The 27,382-nt window shown below is 37.1% G+C and overlaps 1 pseudogene; it reads left to right on the forward strand.

Moving 5' to 3' along the window:
• Positions 1 to 19,746: 19,746 nt before the first annotated feature.
• Positions 19,747 to 19,807, forward strand: LOC127490433 (U6 spliceosomal RNA; annotated as a pseudogene).
• The last annotated feature ends 7,575 nt before the right edge of the window (positions 19,808 to 27,382 follow it).

Here is a 27,382-nt window from a genome sequence, read left to right on the forward strand (position 1 = left end):
AAGATCAACCCTGACTTGAGAGGCACCTCTTATGCAGAATGGGTAAAATAAAAAATAGTGCAAGATGAGGAGAAAGGGAATTCATATTCTGTTGTTAGAAAAATGTATTATAGAGACGCTAAGGAACACTGATTAGAGGTTTCTAAAAATATAAAAATGGAACTACCACAAAATTCACTTATCTAACTATTGGGTAAATATAAGAAGGAAATGAAATCAGTATGTTGAAGAGATATCAGCACTCCAATGTTTATTGCAACACTATTCAAAATAGACAGGATTATGTAATCAATCAAAATGTCTATCATTGGATGAATGACTACAGAACATGTAGTATATATGCATATGTATGTATATGCATATATATTTGTGTGTGTGTGTGTACATATGTATGTATACAAAATACAATAAAATATTATTCAGCCATGAAAGAGAATGAAGTTGTCTTTAACAGGAACATGGATGGACAGGAGTACCTTTAAGTTAAATAAGCTGGGTACCTGCGTTCTCATGCATGTTGGGAAGCTGAACAAGTTGATCTTATAGAAAGAGAGAGTTTAAGTGTGGTCACTGGAGGTTAGGGAGGGTGTGGGAGAGGGGGCCTAGAGTAATGCTGGATAACAGGATTCAAAATACATTTAGATATGAGGAATAAATTCTAGTGTTCTACAGCTCAGTTGGATCATTATAGCTTAAAGTAACTTATTTAACTTATATTTAAAAAGAACTAGAAAAGAACAGTTTGAAGGTTTCCAGGACAAAGAAATGATAAATGTTGGAGATGGAAATGCCTAATCTGACAATTCGTGTACATGCTTTACTTTGTCACCAGAGGGGGTTGGAGCTGTGGTATGGTAGGCTAAGCCATCCTCTGTGATGCCGGCATCCTACATGGATGCCAATTCATGTCCCAACTGCTCATCTTCCAATCCAGCTCTCTGCTTGTGACCTGGGAAAAGAGTGAAAGATGGCTCAAGTGCTTGGGTCCCTGCACCCGTGTCAAAGACCCAGAAGAAGCTCCTGGCTCCTGGCTTCAGATTGACCAAGCTCTGGTCATTGTGGCCATTTGGGGAGTGTACCAGCAGATGAAAGACCTTTCTCTTTGTCCCTCCCTCTCTCTTCGTAACTCTGCCTCTCAAATAAATAAAGTCCTTTAAAAAAAATCACCTGATACTCCATAAAAACTGATGTGTCAGTTTTTTTAAAAAGGGAGGGAAAGTACCAATAATAAGTAAAAGTATTTGAAGACATGCCATTTAAATAGATATACATTGTGACAGCAATAACATCCATTGTAGGTGGAAAGGCAGTAAACACAATTAACTGCAATCAGTTTAAATAGACTGTTGTAAATATATTTATACAACCCATAAAATTATTACACACACAAAACTATAAAAACACACAAAAGAAAAAGACAAAGGAACCAAACAATATCAATACAAACAAGGAAGACCACAACAGAGGAAAAAATAGGCAAAAGAATTATAAACCTAAAGCAAAACAACAAAACTGGCAATAATTGATCATTCTTTGTCAGTAATTACTTTAAATGTAGACAAAGTCCACAAAAGACTGAGAGTGGCTGAATGGCTATAAGAAATTTGATCTGGGGCAGATGTTGTGTTGCAGTGGGTTAAACCACTACTTGGAACACCCACTTCCCATATCAGAGTGCATGGGATAGACGCCTAACTCCGCTTCCAATCCAGCTTCCTGTTAATACACCTGAGAGGCTTTAGATGATGGCTTAATGTGTAAATATTCACATCAGAGCACCTAAATATGAGAAGCAAATATTGGTAGAACTGAAGGGAGAACTATATAGCAATCAAATGTAAGAGACTTCAATACTCCACTTTGAATAGTGAAAATACAGTCCAGGGTAGAAGAATAATGAGGATATAGAAGACTTAAACACTATAGACTTAATAAATGTAAAGGAATTACAAATAAGCAAAGACAAAGGATGCAGAGTTACTGAAACTCCATTTGTGGAAATACAAGTTATGCAGCAACCAAGAAAAATAGCATGGGATTTCCTTTAAAAATTAAAAAAATAACTACTATGTGTTCTAGAAATCCCTCTTCTGAGTGTTTTTTCAAAATAATTGCAATCAAGTACTTGATGAGATATTGGCACCCGGTACTTATTGCAGCAATATCAACATAGCCAATAAGTAAATGAACATGTAAAATATGAGATGCACATCTAATGCAATACCATTCAGCCTTAAAAAGTAGGAAACTTTGTAATAGGTGACAATATAGGCAAACCTGGAGGATATTAAGCTGTAGAAAATAATTATTCAGAGAAAGAAAAATATTACATGAGATAGCTTAAATAATAAATTATAAAATTAAAGATTGTATTTGGTGTTATCAAGGGCTAGAGTGAGAGGGAAATTAGGAGTTATTAATTAACCAGAATAAAGTTTAGTTAAGCAAGGTGAATAAACTGTGGAGATTTGCTGAATACTATGTAACCTATAGTCAACAATAATGCATTATACAATTAAGTTTCTGTTAAGAGGGAAGATCTCACATTAACTACTCTTATCACAACAGAGATAGTAGACTAGAATAGAATAAAAAATAGAATAGAATCAAAAGAAAAAGAAATTAAGGTAGACTCTTGGCCAATAGAACAGAATTCACAGCAGCAACATAGCACTTTATTAAAAATGTGTGGCTGTTCTCAAACTGCTAATATGCTTCAGAAATCATTCTTTATGCCTTCTGAGTAATTTATGTACTGTCAAATCTTGTGTAAATTTCATTTCACAAACCATGCTTGAGGAAAACTGAAATTGGAGCTATTCACCTGGACAATATTAACAATGTATTTTCCTATACTAAATATAACCTCGTTTTTATTATAAACTAGTGTACTTAAGCTTTTTACTGACATGAGAAATTTATTTAAATATTTCCCCATGGTATAAGGCTATAGAATAAGTCTATCTTTTTTAAATGAACCTATTCTCTATTTTGCCATTATATTGACAATTCTATTACTATGGATTTTGGTAATCATCACAAAATATCAGTTAGGCTTAGCTTTAAAAAGGAAAGTGAAGGAATTGACAGAGCAGATGAATTCCTCCAAAGTTTCTTCTGCTCATAAGTGTATTAGATGTGTCTGTTCAAAGATATTATCTCAAGAATTTTATTTTTAAATTTTTATTTTTATTTATTTGGAAGGCACAATTACAGAAAGGGAGAGAAGGAGACACACACACACACACACACACACAGAGCCAGAGAGAGAATCTTCCATCTGTTGGTTCACTCCCCAAATGGCCTCAATGGCTAATGCTGGGCCAGACCAAAGCCAGGATCCAGGAGCTTCTCCAGGTCTCCCATGTGGGTGCAGGGGCCCAAGAACTTGGCCTGTCTTCTGTTGCTTTCTCAGGCACGTTAGCAGGAATCTGGGTCAGAAGTGGGGTGGGATGATTTGAACTGGTGTCCATATGGGATGAAGATGTCACAGGTGGTGGCTTTACCTGCTCTGCCACAATGCCAACTCCCCAAACTTTATTTTTAACCTGTATTCTAACATGTCTTTTTAAGTTACTGAATTGATTTCTTAGCTTCAGTAAGTAGATGTGATGCTACATATAAAATTTCACAAGCAAGTTGTTAATATTCACAAAAGATGTATTACACTAATTATACTTCATGAGTTAAATGGCTCACATTTAACATAAGATTGAGAAGCAGTCCTGCTTTTACATCTTTAGAAAAAAAATACTTTCTATATTTTGAAATTATTGCTACTCCTTCTATTCTACCTTCATGCTTCAGAAATTTCACTTGTAATTAAAGAAACTGTTTCTTATATCATTTGAAATTCAGCCTGAATAATTTTCATTCATGTTAAAAATCATAACAAAGTTAACCTAAGAATATCTATATAAATAATAAATATAGAGATGAATCAGCATTTTGCTTTTCACATCGATAGATAGTATCATTGGAATTCAAGACATTTTAATGCTATTATTCTGAATTGAATTTGTTCCCAATAATTTTAAGTCTTCAAGTACATCATTCTGGGTTTTTTTTTTAACTATTTGAAAGGCAGAGTTGCAGAGAGGCAGAGGCAGCAGGAGAGAGAGGGAGAGGGAGAGGGAGGGAGAGAGAGAGAGAGAGATGTCTTCCATTGGCTGGTTCACTCCCCAGTTGACCGCAATGGCTGGAGCTACCTCCATCTGAAGCCATGAGCCAGGAATTTCCTCCAGATCTCCCACGCGGGTGCAAGGACCGAAGGACGTGGGCCATCTTCCACTGCTTTCCCAGGCCACAGCAGAGAGCTGGATCAGAAGTGGAGCAGCCAGGACTCAAACCGGCTCACATATAGCATGCTGGCACTGCAGGCAGTGGTTTTTACCCGCTACACCATAGTGCCAGCCCCCTCATTCTGCTTTTATAACTTGTAACATAGTATTTCTGCTCGTGAGATATTTGCAATCTTATGCATGTTTTATGTCAAAGTTCCTATCTTAACACTATTTCAATATAACTTTTTCACGCAGTAGTAAAATAGCTATATATATATATATATATATATGTTATAGTATTTTTATCTTAGATTGCTGTAAACTCTGTTACAGTATTTTGATTGAAACATTACTAGTCTCATGACCTTGTCTAAATAAGATCGATGTCTGAGAACCCAAAAAGCTTCCATAGCCTTGGCAACTCATGACAAGAGCCTAGGGTGATTACTGAGGCCATAAACAAGAGTGTCAATTTGTTAAGTCAACAACAGGAGTCACTGTGCACTTACTCCTCATGTAGGATCTCTGTCCTTAATGTGTTGTACAATGTGAATTAATGCTATAACTAGTACTCAAACAGCATCTTATACTTTGTGTTTCTGTGTGAGTGCAAACTGTTGAAATCTTTACTTAATATATACTAAATTGATCTTCTGTATATAAAGATAATTGAAAATGAATCTTGATGTGAATGGAATGGGAGAGGGAGCGGGAGATGGGAGGGTTGTGGGTGGGAGGGAAGTTATGGGGGGAAAAAGCCATTGTAATCCATAAACTGTACTTTGGAAATTTATATTCATTAAATAAAAGTTAAAAAAAAAAGAAACATTACTAGTCTCACCCAGATATCTGGTTTTAATAAAAATGAAATTTGAAAGCTTATGTAACTGTGATTCCAGAGGAGATTTTCCATAAGATACGCTGATATTTGATAGCTCAAAGCCTATCATCAGGTCTCTGTCTTTACTCTCGGGTGGACTTACTATAGTATCACTTTAAAGCATTTAAGAAATCAAATCACAGTTGTGGAACTCCCCGAGCAAATGAGCTAAAATTAAAAATTCTCAGGTCCATAACTGTGGCTCCGTATTGATGGACTGTACTCTGGATGCCTTGTCAACTCACCACAGTTTTCATGACTGTTTTTGAGGCAAGACATTTCCCTGTGCATCCTAACTGGGCTATAGGGCTTAGCTGTTGCTGATTATAGACAATTCCCTGAGGATTTTCAGTCCAGCAAAAATGGTGCAACTAAAGTCTTCTACTTATGGCCAGAAAGCCTAGGATTTTTCTAGAAGTTGCAGCAGAAGATCTACAGATTTATCAGTGAAGATTCTGATCCTGTGAGTTTATTTCTCTGTCTCTTACGATAAGAAAAACAATGATTCCTATTGAATTTGGGACATGCTCATTTCATTGCCAATCAAGCAAACAGGAAAATGAATATATTGCTAACAAGGATTTTTTCCCTGGGTCTTTGTTATCAAGGAGGAAGTGAGCCAAATTTTATTTATGGTTTGTTACAAAAATATCATTGAAAAACTTGATCCTGAAAAGCAGCACCTGTTATATGTAGGTGAATTTCCCCCTGGTATACTCAAATTGCTAGTTTGATCATCTGATTACCTAAAACTATTTCTCATACATCTGTCATAACACATACCAGGATATTGAAAAGAAAGCTGACAACCAATGTGAATAGCTATTTAGTTCCCAGTCTACCTTTGTCAGATGGTAGTACATGGATCAGCCAGGCAGTTTAATGAATCTGCCATCTTGCATCAGCAGTTATTCGCTAAATTAAGTCTTATTCCATATAAAAGCCTTATTGTGATTCAGGATGCTTCCCAGCTACAGCTGTAAGATTCAATTAAATCAATATGTTCCTAGGAGAAAAAGCTTGTTGGGAGAAGGCAATGCGGAAATGAGCAGGCTGATGGCAACAGAAAAATGCAGGGTCCTATTTATTATTAAGTGTTCTGATATCCTTGCAATGTATTCTTTTAAATACTCTTCCTTTGGAGGCTAAAGATACTGCTCCCCAAAAAATGTATATAATCTTACTCTTTGAAAGTGAGAAGGGGGATTGCAGGAGTTCATCTTAGCTGATAGCAGCATGTATTGCACATATGAGACCAGATGTCTGATCAGGAACTGTTGGCTGCCAGAGCAAGTTGTTCTCTTAAATTTAACAATATTAATAGAAAATGGAGTTATAGCCACTCTGTCCATGTCTCCATATTTAAGTTACGGACTTTAAGTGACCTTCTCATCCCATTAGAATTATAGGTAAATTAGCAAGTAGTATGGAGTTTACTCATAAAACAGACCAACTTATGTTCAAGTACGCCAAGTCACGTAACTCAATGGGAAAAGGAGTCACTATGTCCTTGTGTGTTTCACAATGCTACTGTGATTTCCTTTTTTTTTTTTTAAATATTTATTTATTTGAAAGAGTTACAGAAAGAGGCACACGCGTGCACACACACACACAGAAAAAGAGAGAGAGAGAGGTCTTACATCTGCTGGTTCACTCCCCAAATGGCCACACATATTTTGGCCCAAGTTCTTCACTCTGCTCTGTTTCCTGACTTTTCATCATGTGAATATGCAGTTCTTCCCACTAATGACAAATGTATTCCTCACCCCTTACCTTTGGTCATAGACATGATATCAATGGACTGGAAGTGAAAACAATAGATTTCCATTAAGCCTATGACACAAGAAGTGTTGCATATTTCAGCTTTCTCACTGGTCTCTGCCATTACAGTAGAAGGTGGCCCAGCTTATCTGTTGATCCAAAGAAGATGAAAGACATGTGGAGCATTTGCAAACTGAACATGCAGGTTAGAAACTACCAGTGAAGCCCAGAGTAGATTAGTTGATTCCCTCATAATTTAAAAATGTATGAAGAGGGCCGGCGCCATGGCTCACTAGGCTAATCCTCCGCCTTGAGGCACCGGCACACCGGGGTTCTAGTCCCAGTCGGGGCGCTGGATTCTGTCCCAGTTGCCCCTCTTCCAGGCCAGCTTTCTGCTGTGGCCAGGGAGTGCAGTGGAGGATGGCCCAGGTGCTTGGGCCCTGCACCCCATGGAAGACCAGGATAAGTATCTGGCTCCTGCCATCGGATCAACGCTGTGCACCGCGCGCAGGCCACGGCGGCCATTGGAGAGTGAACCAACGGCAAAAGGAAGACCTTTCTCTCTGTCTCTCTCTCTCACTGTCCACTCTGCCTGTCAAAAAAAAAAGTATGAAGAAAGCAAATATTTAAAATTGTGTGTATCTGAGAGTTTCTGTTTATCTGTTAAAAAGTAATAGCTAAATAAAATACTACACAACTGAAGTGCTTTTGGATTGTATACAGGTAGTGACACTTCGTTGGGGAAGAAAAAGTGACAAGGATAAGTGCTTATACATATAGCCCAACTCTCAAAATTTAGAAAGGTTATTATATATACAGAAAAAACATGTTAGAATGAATGAATAACTGCAGTCAGTAAAGCTAAAGGATACAAAACCAACCTAAAAATGAGTTGTATTTCTATATGCTATCAACAAACTATCTAAAAAATTAAATAATGCCATTTTACAATAACATCAAAATTATAACATTGTTAGATAAGATTTAACTAAGGAAATGAAAGATATGTGCATATAAAACATTGATGAAAAAAATTGAGGAAGGAAGAAATCAATGGGAAGGAATCTTACATTCATGGATTAGAAGAATTAATATTATAAAAGTAACCACACACCCAAAATTAATTTACTGATTCAATAAAACACTTCACAACATTCCCTTGGAATTATTCAGAGAAAAAGAAAAAAGTCCTTAAATTAATGTGGAACCACAAAAGGTCCAAAGCATCAAAGCAATCTTTAGGGGTGGGCATTAGGCACAGCTCCAGCTAACCACATCCCATATCAAAGTGCAAACTTGACTCCCAGCGTTCCTACTAATCCAGTTTCCTGCTTTTATGTACCCTGGGCAGTAGCAGATGATGGCTCAAGTACTTGGGTCTCTACCATCCATGTAAGATACATAGACTGAATTCTAGGCTCCTGGCCTTGGCCTGGTCCAACCCTAGCTGTTGCAGGCATTTGGGAATTCAACAAGTGGAGGGAAGATATTCTCCCTCTCTCTCTCTCTCTCTTTTTCTCTGACCTGTCTCTCTCTTCTTCAATAAATAACAATTTTAAGTAATGTGTGTGTAAAAGTGCAATCTTGAGAAAAAGATGAAACTTTAGGCACCACACTTACTAATTTCAAATTATGCTACAAAGCTATCAAGAATAAAACAGCACAAATATAAAGCACAGATATAAACACACACTTAAATGGTCCAAACTTATCTTCAAGAAATGCAACAAGAACCAAGAGGACACAATGGAGAAAGGATAGTCTCCTTAAGAAAAAGTGTTGGAAAACTATACCACATATTGACAATGTAACTTGATCCTTATTTTACACCACATACAAAAATCAACTCAAAATGGATTAAAGACCTCAATGTGGGACCTGAAATCATAGAATTCCTAAGGAGAAAATTTATAGGAAAACTCATTGGCATTAGTTTTAATAATGATTTCATAGATTTGACCCCCAAAGCATACCTATACTCCCAAAGCAAAAATAAATAAGCAGAACCACATCAGGTCATCAGTGAAAGGATTAAGATGGCAGAGTAGGGAGGGAGCTTACTGCTCCAGTCTATGAGAAGAGCTGGTGCAGCCATTCTAATATCAGACAAAATAGACTTAAACACAAAAACTGTTAGAAGAGACAAAGAAGGGCACCACGTAATGATTAAGGGATCAAGTTAACAGGAAGTGTAACTATTATAAACGCATATGTACTTAATTACAGGACAGCGATTTATTTAAAAGATATGTTAAGGGATTTAAATGGAGACATAAACTCAAACACAATAGTAATGGGGGACTTCAATACCCAATAGACATTTCAGCAATGGACAGATCAAACATACAGAAAATCAGCAAGAAAACAGCAGAATTAATTGATACTATAGACCAAATGGACCTAACAGATATCTACAGAACTTTCCATCCTATAGTTGCAGAATACACATTCTTCTCAGCAGTGCATGGAACTTTCTCTAGGATTGACGAAGAAATAATTAAAATTAGAGAAGAAATCAACAAAATTGAAAACAAAAACAATTAATAAAATTAGTGATGAAAAAAGAAATGTAATAATAGACAACACGGACAAAAAGAATCAATGGTTATTACTACAATGAGCTGTATGCCAACAAACTGAGAAACCTAGAAGAAATGTATAGATTCCTGGACACATAAAACCTACCTAAATTGAACCATGAAAATACAGAAAACCTAAACAGACCCATTACCAAGATAGAATTTGAATCAATAATGAGGACCCTCCCAACTAAAGAAAAGTCCAGGAACAGATGGCTTCATTACTGACCTTTAAAAAGACCTAACCTGAATTCTTTTCAAGTTATTCAAAATAATTGAAAGGGAGGGAATCCTACCAAATTCTTTCTATGAAGCCAGTATCACCTTAATTATTAAACCCGCAAAAGACACAACATAGAAAGAGAACTACACACAAATTTTCATGATTAACATAGATACAAAAATCCTCAATAAAATTCTGCCCAATCAAATCCAACAACACATCAGAAAGATCATTCGCCTGGACCGAGTGGGATTTATCCCTGGTATGCAGGGATGGTTCAACATTCACAAATCAATCAATTTTGAGATACCTCAGAATTCTGAATATAGACCTACCATATAACCCAGCCATCTCACGCCTAGGAATTTACCCAGGGGAAAAGAAATCAGCAAATAAAAGATTTATCTGCACCTCCTTGTTTATTGGAGCTCAATCCACAATAGCTACGACATGGAATCAACCCAAATGCCCATCAACTAAAGACTGGATAAATAAATTACAGGATATGTACACTATGGAATACTACACAGCATTAAAAAATGAAATTCAATCATTCACAACAAAATGGATGAATCTGGACTACATCATACTTATTGAAATAAGCCAGTCCCAAAGGAAAAAATACCACATGCTCTCCCTGACCTGTGATAACTAATAGAGTAACCAAAAGGCAATCTGTAGAAGGGAAATTAATACTTTGAGAAGCAATGTCTTGAACAGCCCTTGTCTTGACTACTGAGGAACAGTTTTTTTTTATTTCTTTCTTTATTTTTTGACAGGTAGTTAGACAGTGAGGGAAAGAGAGACAGAGAGAAAGGTCTTCCTTCCGTTGGTTCACCCCTCAAATGGCTACTATGGCTGGCACATCGCGCTGATCCGAAGCCAGGAGCCAGGTGCTTCCCCCTGGTCTCCCATGTGGGTGCAGGTCCCAAACCCTTGGGCCATCCTCCACTGCCTTCCCAGGCCACAGAAGAGAACTGGACTGGAAGAGGAGCAACCAGGACCAAATCCGGCACCCCAACCGGTACTAGAACCTGGGGTATTGGCGCCGCAGGCAGATGATTAGCCTAGTGAGCCACGGTGCCAGCTGAGGAACAGTTTTTTAATACTATTTGTTGAACTTTTTAATTAACAGAATTAAACATATGTGTACAAAGTCAATTAAAGTATATCTCAGTAAAAATAAGTGTGGGAATAAGAGAGGGAGGAGGAAGAAGGGTTGGGAGTATGGATGGGTGAGTGGATATGGTGGGAAGAATTACCATGTCTCTAAAGTTATAATTACAAAATGTATGAAATTTGTAACTGTGAAGCTGTATAGTTGTGCATATATTTCTATGGCCTTACTTCTAAGGGTACAGTTTAAATTTTGCCATGGACCCCGAATCCCCTTATGGTGGCTGTTAAAAATACCATTTTAAGTGTTAAAGTGATCATAAGGATAGGATTAAGGATCTGTTAATAATAGAATTAAAAAAGAGTGAATGCTCCAACATGAGAAGCAGCCCACACAGCAGAATCTGAGAATGACAATTGATTTAAATTGCACTCTGACCTCAGAATAAGACCTTAAGGAATTCTGGTCTGGCTGAAAAGCCCACGAGGGCATTTCAGGCATGGAAAGCCAAGCCACTGAAGCAAAAAATGTCCTACATGAAGGATCTCAGCAGGTGAGATCCCAGGGTAAAGAAGTGGTCATCAAAGAAGGTGGTACTTTTCTCTGAAGGGAGGAGAGAACTTCCACTTTGCTTACGGCCTTGTCTAAATACTGACAGAGTTTGTAGATTCAAAAGGCTTCCATCGCCTAGGCAGTTCACGTCTTTGAGCTTTGATTGATAACTGACTTCATACATAAATTTTTAATTGTTAAATTAACAAGACTGTCTGTGAACTGACTTCCCATGCAGGACCTCTGTCCTCAAAAAATTGCATTATAACTATGTCTAAGTGCTCCCAAAAGATGTATCATTCTTGGGTGCTTCGTTATTGTTTATTAAGTTTTCTTTAAAAAAAAAAAGACCTGAAATTAACTTCAAGACGTCTTGACTTTGAATAGCCATTGTCTTGATTATTGAGAAATAATTTTTGTTTTGTTTTTTTGTGTTTTTTTACCATGCAAATTTTTGAACTCTTCACTTAGTAGAGTTGATCTCATTTGTATAAAATTAATCGAAAATGGATCTTAGTGGAGAATGGGACTGGGAATAGGAGAGGGAGGAGGAGGGATGAGACAATAGGTGGGAGGGTGGGTATGGTGGGAAGAATCACTATATTCCTAAAGTTGTACTTATGAAATTCATAAAGCCTGTATTCCTTAAATAAAAGTTTATTTGGGGGGAATAAATAAATAAATAAATAACCACATCAAATTAAAGTTTCTGCACTGCAAAAAAATCAATAAAATGAAGAGTACATCCATTGAATATGAGAAAATATTAGCAAATACACCTGAGGGGGTGTTAATATACAAAAATATTTAACTGTGTATCAAAAAAACAAATAATGCAGTATAAAATGAACTAATGTCCCCAACAGATATTTTCCAGAGAAGACAAATAAAGGGCTAATATGTATAAAAAGAAGTCCAGCAAAAGGAGTCCAGTGAAAACCACAAGATATCACATCATAACTGTATGCTTGAATATATCACAAAACTTAAAGTTAGCATGTTTTGTAAGGATGTGGATAGAAGACAATCATTGCACATTGTTGGTCAGAATATTTTTAGTGCACCCTTTATGGAGAAGTTACTCAAAATATAAAACTTTCTTAAGAAAGAAGTAAATCCTGTCATTTGTCAAAACATAAATGCATGCAAAGAACATTATGCTAAATAGAATAAGCCAGGAATGGAAAAATAAAAAAATGCATGATATAACTTCGTTGTGGAATCCACAACAGTCAAAGTCACAGAAACAGAGAATTGAATGGTCATTACCACAGTCTAGGTAGGAAAAGGGAAGATGTTGGGCAAAAGATTCAAACACTCAGTTGTAAGTTGCATAAATTCTGAAGATTGACTATACAGCATGGTGACTATATTTAAAATAATGTATGGTATACTTCAAGTTTTCCTGAAGAGTAGATCTCTAGTGTTTTCCCCATGCACAAAAAATAGTCATAATTTTGTGAGGTGTTAGATATGTTCATTAGCTTAATTGTAATCATTTCACAACATACATGTATATCAAAAAATTGCACTGTATACCTTTTACTTTTTAAATCATACATCAATAAAACCGGAAAATAATATTATTATGCACATGACATGCCACTACTAAAACATAAATACTAGACACAATAAAAATATATACTATAAAATCAAAGATGGCAAAGTGGTAATTATATGGAGGTCAGAAAAGCCATATTATTCATTCATTCAAAAATATATGCTTATGTTTATGCTTTGCTTATTGTGTGGTAAATACTGAAGGGGCAGTGGCTTGCAAATCAGACTGAGTATCTATGCTCATGGAGTTTATCACTTAGTAAATGCAAAGGACACAAAACATTTGTGCCTGAACAAGGAGGGTAAACACATATCCCATTGCTAAACATGGAAGAATTAGTATCCCAGCAAAATAAATAACTATATCCAGCAGTGTAAAAGCTGGAAGAGTGATCTGATAGTGGAGGGGTAATAGTCAGCTGGAATGTAATTAGGAGATTTAGATACTCAGAAATTGTTAAAAAAAAAAAAAAGCTAAGTATTCCTTTTTATCATGTATATAAGGAACAGGATCAAATGTTCAAATTCCTCTCAAGAGGTTCACCAAGTCTTCTGTCTTGTGGAAGTCTCCCTTTCATCTGAACTTTATTGATTTTGTTGTCAGTATTTCATATAGCATTTCTATTTTTTGCCTTTATTGTTAACTTTACTTCCACAACTAGATTTTAATCATGCTTCATTCATTCTTTTATGTTTACTCAAAATATACATTTTTGGCACTGGATTTGTCAAACATTGGGGATATAGCAGTAAACAAGACAAATAACAACCCTGTATTCAAAGATTTGCATGAAAATATAGCAATATTGTAAAGAAACTAAGTCAAGGAATATATTGTATATGTTAGAAGATGATGGATGTCATAAAGAAAAATAAGGCAGCATGTAGAAATAGGATATGTAATATAAACGAGCATTATTGGACAAGTCGTAATTAAATGTTATTTCTAATACACAGTGAGGAAAGGGTCAGATGCTGAGGATACTTGGGAGGGAAGCATGGCAGGCAGAAAGAACTTCAAGTACAAGGATGAGGTCACTAGAATGGCTGATAGGGAGTTGGGGTAAGTAATCCATGATGTCAGAACGAATGAGGGCACAATCGTGCTGGTGTTATGTCAATTTCTGTCTTTATGCTGAGTTAGAAAGGATACCATCAGAGGCTTTTAATGAGGAAGTTTGGGTTCTGACATTTTAAGAGATTCGGTAATAGACTAAAGAGATGCAAGTACAATTTTATAGGCTTGTTATTCAGATGGAACATCAGGGTGTCTTAGAACAAGGTAGTAGCAGTGAATGGAGTTGAGAAATAGTCAATCCTGACTAGATCTGGGAGATAGGGAACTGAACATAGATTTCAATTGAATTGTGAGAAGATCAAAGTCACGGGTCAGTTTAATGTGTCTTGCCTGGAAATACCCACTTGCCAGTTACTGAAATAGAGAAGTCTGTGGAATAAGCAGCTTTCATGGAGAATAGAGAAATTTAATTTAGGCAGATTATGTTTCAAATACTTTTCTCCAAGTACAGATGGAAAGTCAACAGTTAAATTTATTAGTCCAGAGTTCAGGGAAGATATCTGCAGTGCAGACATAAATTTGAAAGTTGTTGGCATATTGGTAGAATTTAAAGCCATGAGACTGCATGAAATCACCAAATATATAACTGAGGCAGAAAAGATAAAATTACTTAAGACAGATCCTTGCAAATTTTATGCTTTGAAGGTCAGAGAGGTTAAAAGTAACCAAAAATGACTAATAAGAATGAAGTAAAAGAAAAAAAAAAAAACTAGAAGTGTCATGTGTACTGAAAGCCAAGAACAGGCAATCATCTACTGGGTCAAATGAAGCCGATAGGCCAAAGTGAACAGTACAAGAGCATCAAAGGAAGGCTTTGATTTTACAAGATAACAGCATTTTCGTGAGTTGATGGGAAGTGATTTGTAGAATAAAAATAGGATGTGGGAGGAGCAAAGGATGACTGTTAGGTTGACATCATAGTAGCAAAGACCTTGAAAGCCGGTACCCATCCGTGAATTTCCATGGCATAGAACAAGGCTAGTTGGAATTTAAGAAAGTGTTGTCTTGCCAGCATTGTGGCACAATGGGTTAAGCTGCAGCCTCTGATGCCAGATCACATATCAAGTACCAGTTGAAGACCTGGTTGCTCCACTTCTAATCCAGCTCTGCGCTAATGCACCTGGAAGGTAGCAGAAGATTGACTAAGTGCTTGGGCCCCTGCCACTGTGGAGACACAAATGGAGTTCCTCTCTCCTAACAGAGCCCCAACTGACACAAAGTGTTGGGGAGTGAACCAATGGATGGAAAAACCTCTCTCTATCTCTCATCTCTCCACCTCTGTCACTCCTTCAAATAAATAAAAATAAGTCTTTTAAAAATCATTGTTCAAAGAAGGAGGTGCCTTTCTCTGAAGGGAGGAGAGAAACTCCACTTTAAATATGACCTTGTCTAAACAAGATAAGAGTCGGTGAACTCAAAAGGCTTCCATAGCCTTGGAAACTCATGACTGGTGCATAGGGAGATTACTGATGCCATAAACAGGAGTGGCAATTTGTAAAGTCAACAACAGGAGTCACTGTGCACTTACTCCTCATGTAGGATCTCTGTCTTTAATGTGCTGTACATTGAGACTTAATGCTATAACGAGTACTCAAACAGTATATTTCGCTTTGTGTTTCTATGGGGGTGCAAACTGTTGAAATCTTTACTTAATGTTTACTAAACTGATCTTCTGTAAAAAAAAAAAAAAGAAGAAATTAGCAATTCCCAACTTGACTCTCACTGGGATTAAACATGACAATAGGTCTGATCTGATTTCATCATCATTTAAAAAATCATCTATTATTTTTCACTTTATGTTTGTGTGGGAGCAAACTGTTGAAATCTTTACTTAATGTATGCTAAACTGATCTTCTGTATATAAAGGGAATCGAAAATGAATCCTCATGTGAATGGAAGGGGAGAGGGAGTGGGAAAGGGGAGGGATGTGGGTGGGAGAGACGATATGGGGGGGAAGCCATTGTAATCCATAAGCCGTACTTTGGAAATTTATATTCATTAAATAAAAGTTAAAAAAAAAAAAAAAAAAAAACAACTCAATGGTAGCTAAAAAAAAAAAAAAAAAAAAAAATTGTTGACAAACTAATTTCTCCCATGGGCAAAACAAAACAAAACAAAACAAGACAATAAGAATTAAAAAAAAGTCCATGAAGTAACTCATCAACCATGCAATTTTACTGAAGTGACTGACTATTTGCCAGGTATATGAGCAATTTTGTTCAGCTCCTTGAAATGTAGATGTTAAAACATTACTCAAGGGCCAGCATTGTGGCAGAGTGGGTTAAGCTGTTGCCTGCTATTCCAGCATGCCATATGGCTGCCAGTTCAAGTTCCAGTTGCTCCACTTCCTAATTCGCTGCTAATAGCCTGGGAAAAAACATCAGAAGATGACCCAAGTGCTTGTGTCCTTGCTACTCATGTGGGAGACCCAAAGGAAGCACCTGGATCCTGACTTTAGCCTGATGCAGTCCCAGCCATATTGGCCAGTAGATGGAAGGTCTCTCTTTCTAACTCTTTCTCTCTGTGTAGCTCTCCCTCTCTCTCTGTGTAAATATGACTTTCTAATTAATTAATTAATTAATTAGAAAAAAACAAATATTTTCCAAGTTTAAATTTCCCAAGTATCAGCGTTCATATTCCATTGGACCTAATGCAATTTTTATGAAAATGATGTATTACTCCACTTTCTGCAATTATATAAATACCTAAAGCTAATCACCTTACAAGTTGATGCATATTAATTACTGATTAGTATGTAGTATGCACCTGGATTTCAGTATTTATATGGGACACACACACATATAATAAATGAATAAAATAAAAAAAAACCATAGTAAAAATGGAACTATTTTTCATTACCTAATTTTCTGAAACTCTAGCCTCTTATGATCCCAGTCTATAATGCAATTTTTTTTCTTTATTCTTATCTGGTTGATCAAATTGAAATGAAAAAAACAAACTCATATTACTCCCTAAGATAACAATATTTGAATAAGTAAATATGCAGTACTAAATATTTTTCCCTGTGGCTATTTTGGAATCTGAGAAAATGTGGTATGTCTTTCAATGTTTCCACAATACTCAAGCTACTCTGGTCCACTCTAATGGGATCTATGAAAACCTTTCAAGAGAAAAGTCACCACTAACAATCTAGAGCACATTAAAGCTTTTAAAGTGTTCTTAAATACTGTTCTCTCAGCTGACTGGATCCCAATAGCTCTCCTGGGTCTTAGGAGCCAGCCAGAGAAGGGTCTGAAAGCAGCTGTTGGACCAGGAGCCAAAGGTTTATCAAAAATGCTGCCTGGAGAATAATGCCTTGGGAAAGAGTTGAAGTCATAGGTTGAAGGGCAATTATTGCAGTTTGCCAATGCAGCAGCTGTAGCAGAGGAAGTGGGCACAGGTTGTTGATGTTAAGATATAGCCAGAGGGGTTTCTGCGAAGGGAGAACCAGTGCTGGATCCAGGGATGTAGTTTGTAAAGAAAGAGGTAAGTAGAAGGGACCTAGAGCTGGTCTTAGATGTTGCTTCTGAAATGCACATTAGGGTGTGACTTCAGTTACTAAACAGAGTTTATTGTGCTACTGAGATGTAGCTAGCTAGCATCAAAAACCACTTTGCCTCCACCTGCATTCCCTTCTCTTTCCTAATGTGTGGGTTGGACCGACTAATTCACTTTTTATTTATTTGTTTTTAAATTTTATTTAAGGTATACAAATTTCATGTGCTTCCTATACACAGATTTAGGAACATAGTGATACTTCCCATCCTACCTTCCATCCTGTACACACTCCCACCTTTCTTCCTCCTCCCTCTCCTAATCTGACTCTTAATTTTTATAATGTTCTACTTTCAGTTTACTTCATACTTGTAATATTAACCCTACATTAAGTAAAGAATTCAACAAATAGCAAGAAGAAAAAAAACATTGCTCCTCAACAGTTGAGACAAGGACTGTAAACAACCATCAAATTTCAAAATGTCAATTTCACTCTTACATATTACCTTTAAGATACTCTATTAGTTATAACAGATCAGGGAAAATATATGATATTTGTCTTTGGGGGACTGGCTTATTTCACTAACGGTTTCCAGTTGCATCAATTTTGGACCAAAAAGACAGGATTTCATTTTTTAACCACTGAGTAGTATTCCACAGTGTATATATACCATACTTACTTTATCCAGTCATAAATTGATGGTGTTGATGGACATCCGAGATGATTTCCTATCATAGCTATTGTGAATTGAACAGCAATGAACATGGGGGTACAGATAACTCTTTCATATGCTGACCTCATTTTATTTTGGTAACTTCCCAGGAGTAGGATGGCTAGGTCATATGGTAGAGCTATTTTCAGATTTCTTTGGTACTCCATTCTGTCTTCCACAGTAGCTACACCTGTTTACATTCTCACCAACAGTGGATTAGGGTACTTTTTTCCTTACATCCTTGCCGATATTTTTTGTTTGTTGATTTCTGTAGACAGCCATTCTAATTGAAGTGAGGTGAAACCTTATTGTGGTTTTGATATGCATTTCCCTGATGGCTAGTGGTCTGGAGCATTTTCTCATGTGTTTGTTGGCCATTTACATTTCTTCTCTTGAAAAGTGCCTGTTCAAGTCCTTTGCTCATTTCTTTTTTTAAAGATTTATTTTATATATTTGAAAGACAAAGTTACAGAGACAGGTAGGTCTCTAGACCTAAAGAGAGAGGTCTTCCATCCGCTGGTTCACTCCCCAGATGGCCGCAATGGCCAGAGCTGCGCCATTCCGTAGAGAGGAGCCAGGAGTTCTCACCCGGGTGCAGGGGTCCAAGGACCCGGGCCATCTTTCACTGTTATCCCAGGCCATAGCAGAGAGCTGGATCAGAAGAGGAGCAGCCGGGATTAGAACCGGAGCCCATATCTGATGCCGGTGCTTCAGGACAGGGCTTTAACCCGCTGTGCCACAGAGCTGGCCCCATGCTCATTTCTTAACTGGATTATTTGTTTTGGTTGTTGTGGAGTTTTCTGAGCTCTTTATCCATTCTGGCTATTAATCTTTTATCAGTTTCATGATTTGCAAATATTTCTCCCATTCTGTAGGTTGCCTCTTCACTTTGCTGAGAGTTTCTTTTGCAGTGCAGAAGCTTCTCAGCTTGATGTTACCCCATTTGTCAATTTTGGCTTTGATTGCATTGCCTGTGCTTCTTGTGTCTTTTCTAAGAAATCTTTGCCTATGCCAATGTTTTACAGAGTTTCCCAAATGTTTTCCTCTAGTAATTTAATGGTTTCAGGTCATGGATTTAGATCCTTCAGCCATTTTGAAATGCTTTTGTATAAGGTATAAGGTAGGGGTCTTGTTTCAAACGTTTGCACATGGAGATTGTGTTTTCCCAGCATTGTTTGTTGAAGAGACTGTCCTTGCTCCAGGGATTGATTTTAGCTTCTTTGTCAAAGAAAAGTTGGATGTAGATGCATGGATTGATTTCTGGAGTTTCAATTCTGTTCCATGGTCTACAAGTTGGATTTTGCCAGTACCAGGCTTCTATCATTATAATTGCCCTGTAGTATGTCTTGAAATATGGTACTGTGATGTCTCTGGTTTTGTTTTTGTTGTACAAGATTGCTTTTGCTATCCAGGGTCTCTTATGTTTTCATATGAATTTCAGCATAATTGTTTCTAGATCTGAGAAGAATGTTGTTGAATTTTGATGGGGATCGTATTGAATCTGTTTGCTTCAGAAGCACATATACTAAAATTGGAATGATACAGAGAAGATTAGCGTGGCCACTGATTATCTTCTAATGGATACAGTATGGGAGTAGTAATGGGTTATCACTTCCATCATTAGGTTATAAAAGACTACACTGTCAATTTGGATCTTTCCATAATATTTCATTTGGAATGCACATCCTGATGTAAACCGGTTGCCAAGGAAGCCCTTAGAGAGGCTATGTAGATAAGGTTGGAAATGGATCATCGAAGTAAGCCAGCAATTAAATGACTGAGCTTAGAATTGAATCTTTGAGTCCTGATGATAACCTTGTAGCTGTATAAGTTTATCCTGTAGCACCAGTTGAGACCTGATGTGACTGAAATTCCAAATAACAGCTTGACTGACACCACACTAAAGACATTGAGCCATTAGCACCCAAAGAGGCCATATCTATATTTCTTACTCACAGAAAATGTACAATAATAAATGTGAGTTTTCCTCAACTGCTGAACTTTGAAATAATTTATTACAATCTGTTAGTTGGTAAACAATATACAAAAATAGGCATATAAAAAGAGAACTATGGGGCCAGCACTGTGGCTTAGTGGGTAAAGCTGCCGCCTGCAGTGCTGGCGTCCCATATGAGTGCTGGTTTGAGCCCTCACGACTTCACTTCTGATCCAGCTCTCTGCTATGGCCTGGGAAAGCAGTACAAGGTGGCCCAAATCCCTGGGCCCCTGCACCCACGTGGAAAGACCCAGAGGAAGCTCCTGGCTTCTGGCTCTGGATTGGAGCATCTCCGGCTGTTGCAGCCAATTGGGGGGTGAACCAGTGGATGGAAGACCTCTCTCTCTCTCTGCCTCTCCTTCTCTGTCTGTGTAACTATGACTTTCAAATAAATAAATAAATAAATCTAAAAAAAGAGATAGAGAAGTAGGTAAAGAAAAATAAATATCTAGAAATTAATTTTAATGAGATTATTTCTCAGTTATAATTTTTATTTTGAACTTTCAAAAATCTTTTAATAGATGAGCCATTCAATTTTCTGTTGATCATTAAATGATAGAATTTCTTACTTATAAGGCATGCAGCATATCACTATCTTTTTGGTTTTACGGGTGAAGAAATATTTTTCTGTTGTGCCTTTACACTTTTGTGTTTAGGAATTGATTTATTAAAAAAAACTGTAAGAAACAAAAGCAGCAAATGAAGGAAATAACATATTAGTAACGATTTTTTAAATCTTTAATTCTTTATCTTTGTCAAAAATACCAAGACAATTAACACTTTTAAATATTTATTTATTTATTTGAAGAAAAGAGTTACAGAGAGGCAGAGACAGAGAAGTCTTCCATTCACTCATTCACTCCTCAAATGACTGCAACGGCTGGGGCTGAGCCAACCCGAGCAGGAGCCAAGAACTCTTTCCAGGTCTACCTCATGGGTGTAGGGTCCCAAGCACTCAGACCATCTTCTACTGCTTTCTCAGGCCAAAGCAGAGAGCTGGATCAGAAGTGAGGCAGCCAGGAGTTGAACCGGTACCCATATGGGATGCTGGTACTGCAGGCAGAGGCTTAGCCCACTATGCCACAGCACCGGCCCCAGACAACTAACACTTAGTAATGAGGGTAATTATACAAATCAGTCCTTTTAACATGTAGACTTATCAATTCAGTTCAATATTCAGATTGTCTTACACCTCCAAGAATCTAAAACAGAAATATTATCTTCTCTGTTTTAATCAACTATCTGCCTGATTAAAACTTGCTTATTCATTTGTAGTGGTATTTGTAACAATAGTGTCTACATAAGAGGCAAGCTATATTTTGTTTTGTCTGATGAAATTAATAAGTATTCTTGACATTTGAAGCCAATAGGCAAAGATATTTCAGGAATCATACAATAAATTTGTAGGTATATTACTTCAATATATCACTTACCTGATTTAGGTAATGTGATTCTCTTAACCTTGCCTGAATATTAGTAGATTCTCATCCATTACATCAAAAGTAGATTAGATTGGCCTGAGGAATGACAAATCTTTATAGAATTATAAGTATTTGTCTTACTTATTCATCCCAGGTGCTCATAGATCTTCAGAAATTATCCTTGACAATTCATTTGTGAAATAAGGAGCAAAAACTTCAAATAGTATATTTCACATGCACACACACAATTTTATATTCTAGAACTGTAATTTGTCTTTAGACACAAAATAATACAGGGAACTATTCAATTATGATGAAGAACAGAAAAATGTGTTTCTTAAAATTAAACTGCTAATGATGTAAGCCACCAGAATTCTGAAGAGCAGGAATTTATTTTCTATATATTAATGACAAAGTGTATTAATTTCCGAAAATTAGAACATTAGTATTTTGAGCAACCAGCTAGAACAAGAAATTATGTTTTCATTAGATTTATTAACAAGTGAATTCAAAAATCTTGCCTAATAATTTGTCTTTCAAGAGAACTTAAGCTGATAAATCTGAATTATCAAGTATTTATTTGAAAAATATGATCATAATTTCAGTTTAAGTAAGATATAAGCTACTCAGTTGCATTATAAAACATCATATGGGATCTTTTAAACTATTTATATATTTACTTATTTGAAAGTCAGAGTCACAAAGAAAGATAGAGAGACAGAGATCTTCCATTTGATCGTTCACTCCCTGGCTGCAACAGGTAGTGCTGGGCCAGGCCAAAACCAAAACGTTCATCCAGGTCTCCTATGTGGGGGGCAGGGGCCAAACACTTGGGTAGCCCCTTTGGATGCTGGCAAACAGGCATGGCCTTTACTTGCTATGCCAAAACATACAGCACATGTGGTCTTAACATAGTTTCAAACGATGTTTGATAGTGGAATCACCCTACATAGTCACCATGCAACATCATTTTAGAATTCTGGATCTTAATGATCAAATAGTTTAATCTAGATCTATTGACTCACATTATTTCAGATAATTTTAGTTAGGAAGGAAGTTATATAAGTACTCACAAAGAGAACACATATACACTGGGGTACACACATGCATATGCCATTCTCAGACCCTCACACATACAACACATATGTGTACCATAGATACACACGGAGCATGAACCTACTTCTCAGTGCGCAACATGGATTGCTTTAGAGCCAACAGGCCCACTCAGAGCAACACACACCTATAGGTGGTTATACTAAATTGAAGAAGTTTGGATTATGCTGTCACTAACTTTACATGACTCAATCTTATTCCACTAAATTGAAGAAGCATCTATCCATTTCCAACTAAAGAAATATCAGAAAGTGTAAGGCTTTTCTTTCTTTGAAACAAATTATATCTCCTTAGGTGGGGAGGAGAGAAAAATAGAGTTCCATCACTCTAGGATTTTATAAAATCTCTTCACACGGAAATTCTTTATAACACTAACATAGTCTAGATGATTTTTCTATGTCAGGTTACAATATTTTTTTTTACTTTTATGGTCTATATTTTTTGAAGTCTAAATCTATTATCAAAGATTTAGATAACAATTTTTTGCTGATATTCCTCAACTGTATATATCTACCAATTACTTTGATTTCTAAATCATTTCAAAAACCTTAACGTATTTTCAAGCATTTGTGAGAACTATCGCCCTGGATTGTTTCATCCACCAGTATTTTTCAGCTGAGTTAACTGACCTCTGTCCTAATCACAAAGTCTAAATTTCTCACCACGTCGTACAACCATCCATCCTGAAGTACTGCACAACGAGTGCAGAGACAGTAAGACCAAGTGTATCACCTTCTTCCCCTACTCCCGCTGATTCCCAAATCTTCTTCTGCTGCCATCTTCCCCATTACAACAATTTTCTCACTCAGTGGCAGATACATTAGTCACCATATTCTTTAAATCTGTTTTTTCTTTTTCAGCCTCCTTGACAATAGCAGTACATGTGCATGTTCTTTTTTTTTAATCTCAACTATTTTAATCACCTCTTTAAAATCCTGCTTTCTTTCAGTATTGGCCCCTTCAGCTTTCTTCCATGTTACAGATGGGATTATTTATCTGAAACACAGATCAGAATATGTCTCTCCCCTACTGAAAAAGCATTCAAGGGTATATCACTTCCAGAATAGGATAAAGCATCCTGAGTGATTTCTTTTATGATTTTGTCTGTCTGCCCATGGACACACATTGTCATATCCGACAGTTATTATTTCATGCATCCAGTGTATGCTCTCACAGCATCTTCAATATGATAATACTTGAATTCCTGCCTTAGCCACTGCTCTCCCTATAGGACAAATCAGATCCTGGGAACTCAAGATTCATCTCAATACTCCTCATCCCTTTTGACAAGATCCCCCTTGACAGGCAGAGCTATGTGTATGCTTCTTTTATCTGCTGTGGCACCTTGAACTCATCATAATTAAACATTTGTTTTATCCTGTCTATAAGCCATGCTAAGTTATTTATGGTCTTGAGGCTGTAATGCTTTGTAATTAGCCAGTTTTATGTATTTTTGTTTCTTTTTTTGTTTATTTGAAAGGAAGACTAACAAAGAGCAAGAGAGAGATAGAGACAGATGAGGGAGAGGGAGGAGAGAACCTTCCATATATTATTCAGTCCCCAAATGCCCACAACAGCCAGGACTGGGATACCATGAAGTCATGATATAGAAACTCCATATGGGCCTCCCACATGAATGGAAGGGACCAACCTACTTGAGCTATCTCTTGCTGCCTCTCAGGGTATACATTTGTAAGAAGCTGGACCTAAATCAGCAGCCAGACTTAATCTCAGGTATTCTTTTTTTATTTTTTAAAGATTTGCTTATTTGTTTCAAAGAGAGAGAAGGAGAAGAAGAGAGAGAGAGGACTTCCATGCACGGGTTCACTCTCCAGTTGGCTGCAATGGCCAGAGCTGCACATGTACCACCATTGTCAAGAAGCTCCTGGCTCCTGGCTTCAGATTGGCCCAGCTCTGGCCATTGTAGCCATTTGGGGATGGCAGATGGAAGATTTTTCTCTCTCTCTTTCTCTGCCTCTGCCTTTCTGTAACTCTGCCTTTCAAATAAATAAATAAATCTTTTAAAAAAAGAAGAAAACCTGACTCTTGGTTACTTATTATCCTATCATGTATGTTCCATGGGGAAATCTGCTATTAGAAAATGGGTTGATTTGGAAGAGCCCTGAGTTAACAGAAACAAGAGCAAAATGCCTCAAGCAGTTACCTCCTAAATCAGCCTAGAGTTTGCTCTCAGAGCAGGAGTCCTAAGCACAACATTAGCCTTGCTAACCATCTTACTCCTCCTGTCAGTCCTTCCGTGTAGCCTATTAAATAAAATTCATACCCGAGAAAGGTGTGCAAACTTCTCCTGCACATGAATCGTAAATGGCATGTTCTTCTACTTCTGAAGCTTCTTTTTGAATAGGTAAACAACATGAGAAAAATATTAGTTACTGAAGAAAGAAACCATGTATCTTCAAAGATGGTTCTGCTCCAAGAGGTGCCCTTTAACACATTGAGTTCAGAAAAATGTTAGATGAACTTGAGTTCCTTTTGAGTATCGTCTTTCTGGAGGGCAAAGGAGTCCATCACACATTAGCAACGTGTCAGGATCTTGACAAATTGCTGTTTATATTTCCTTTATTTTGTGTGAAATCTTATTTAAGCTTTTAAAGATGTGGAAGGCACCGGCATGGTTGACACTTGCTTTTGGAACTTAAAGTGAGAAGTATTTCTTTTGATAGAAGGTCTGACCTCAAAGACAACAATAACATTATTATATGTGTTTCTAAGTGCCAGGGAAACAGCAGCTCTTTCTAATAGTGAAGCACAATCTTCCTCCAATCTCACCACCTATAAATAGAGCAATTGTACAAAGAATCAATGTGAACTGCAAGGAAAAGATCTCTGAGAAAGGACGCTGCAGGTGAAGTCTTTATCTGAAGACCCGAAATGTCTAAATGTATAATTATTCATTGTCCAGGTCCAGGAAAAGATTATTACAGCTACCTAAGGGAAAAGTAACACTAAAATGTGGATGATTTTTTTCAATTATAGGTACTGGAGTTGTATTTTTCCAATTTAAAAGCATTAGGGTATTTATATAATGGTGGACAGGTTCAGAAAACCAGTAATGACTTGAGGTCAAGAGCTTAGTCCTCCAAGTAGGGCATTTCTTGCTTTAAATCCAAGTTAAACACAAAAACCTCTCCGGTTTGCTAATCAAGGCAAGCCAGTGTTGTATCTTCAGCTACAGGAAGACTCTTAGTATATTTTATCTTTATAGAATCAGTTGCTCCTTAGGCTTAGCTTCCTCTAATGAGCTATAGCAAAAAGAGGTGACCACCACCATGTACACTGCGAACATGAACAGAATGTGTGAAGGTAAGCTTGAGTTTCTCTTCATGTTTGTCTCCGCTCTGCCATCTCCTGCCTGTTAAGCAGAAACTTGCGGTCTCTGCAACTTAACCGGGATCTCTATAGACACCCATGCCAAGGTCACAGCAGCTTCATGGAGTATTTTATTTATTAAAAATATTAACAAAAACAGAACATTTCATAGATAAAATTCTAAGAAAGTAATAATACTTCCTTCTCTCTCTCCCTCCCTCAATGCCCCTCTTTCCTTCCTTTTTTTCCTTTAATTTTTGCAATGACATAATTTCAGTTTACTTTCTTTTAGTCCCGAGTAAAGCTCATTTTGAAAGAGTAAAGTCTCAACTGCAACTTATATTGAGGTGTTAGCCAGGTATGCAGGTCGGGAAACTGGTACTTTAGACTGCAAAGATGCCTCAAACCTGTGAGTGTTACAGAACATTAGAGGTTGAGGCTTACATGGTTGTTGCCATAGAGAAGTAAGTCTTACTACATCAGCTGCTCTAAATTCTGCTCCTCTTTCCCATGGTTTTTAATTACTGGCAAAAACAAGAAGGAGCTGTGCTTTTCCACAGGTTCCTAAGGGCAACGCTGAAGCAGACAGCCTTAAAGGTGTTCATTACTCAGACAGGACCATCCTTTTAGATTGGACAAAAGGATGTAAGGATGGGAGTTTCTATTAATGAATAAATAAGAAAAAGAAATGCTTTTATTAGTAAGAGAATATGTCATCTGATCAGAGTGAAGGAGAGAAATAATAAAATTATTTATTTCAAGTGCAAAATAAAGTTTTTTATTTTTAAGTGCTTTTTGAATTTTTTAAGATTTATTTATTTGAAAGGCAGAGTTATATAGAGAGAAGGAGAGACAGAAAGAGAGAGAAAGAGAGAAAGAGAGAAAGAGAGAGAGAGAGAGAGAGATTGTCCATCTGCTAGTTCAACCCCGAAATAGCCTCAAAGTCTGGGATAGGACCAAGCTGAAGCCATGAGCCTGGGACTTCATCCAGGTCTCCCACATGGACCCTGCTGCCTTCCTAGGCAAATTAGCAGAGAGCTGGATTGGAAATGGAGCAGCCAGGACTGGAAGTGGAACCCAAATGGGATGCTGGCACCACAGTGGTGGCTTTGCCTGCTATACTACAGCACCAGCCCCTCTATTTTGAATTTTTATTTATTTACAAGACAGAGAGACATAAGAAGACAGAGATCTTCCATTTACTGGTCCACTCCTCGAATGCCTATGACAGCAGGAACATGGCCAGACTGAATCAGTGGGTCCAGAACTCCTTCCAGGTCT

The sequence above is a fragment of the Oryctolagus cuniculus genome, chromosome 2 (genome assembly GCF_964237555.1).
Source record: "Oryctolagus cuniculus chromosome 2, mOryCun1.1, whole genome shotgun sequence".
NCBI lineage: Eukaryota > Metazoa > Chordata > Mammalia > Lagomorpha > Leporidae > Oryctolagus > Oryctolagus cuniculus.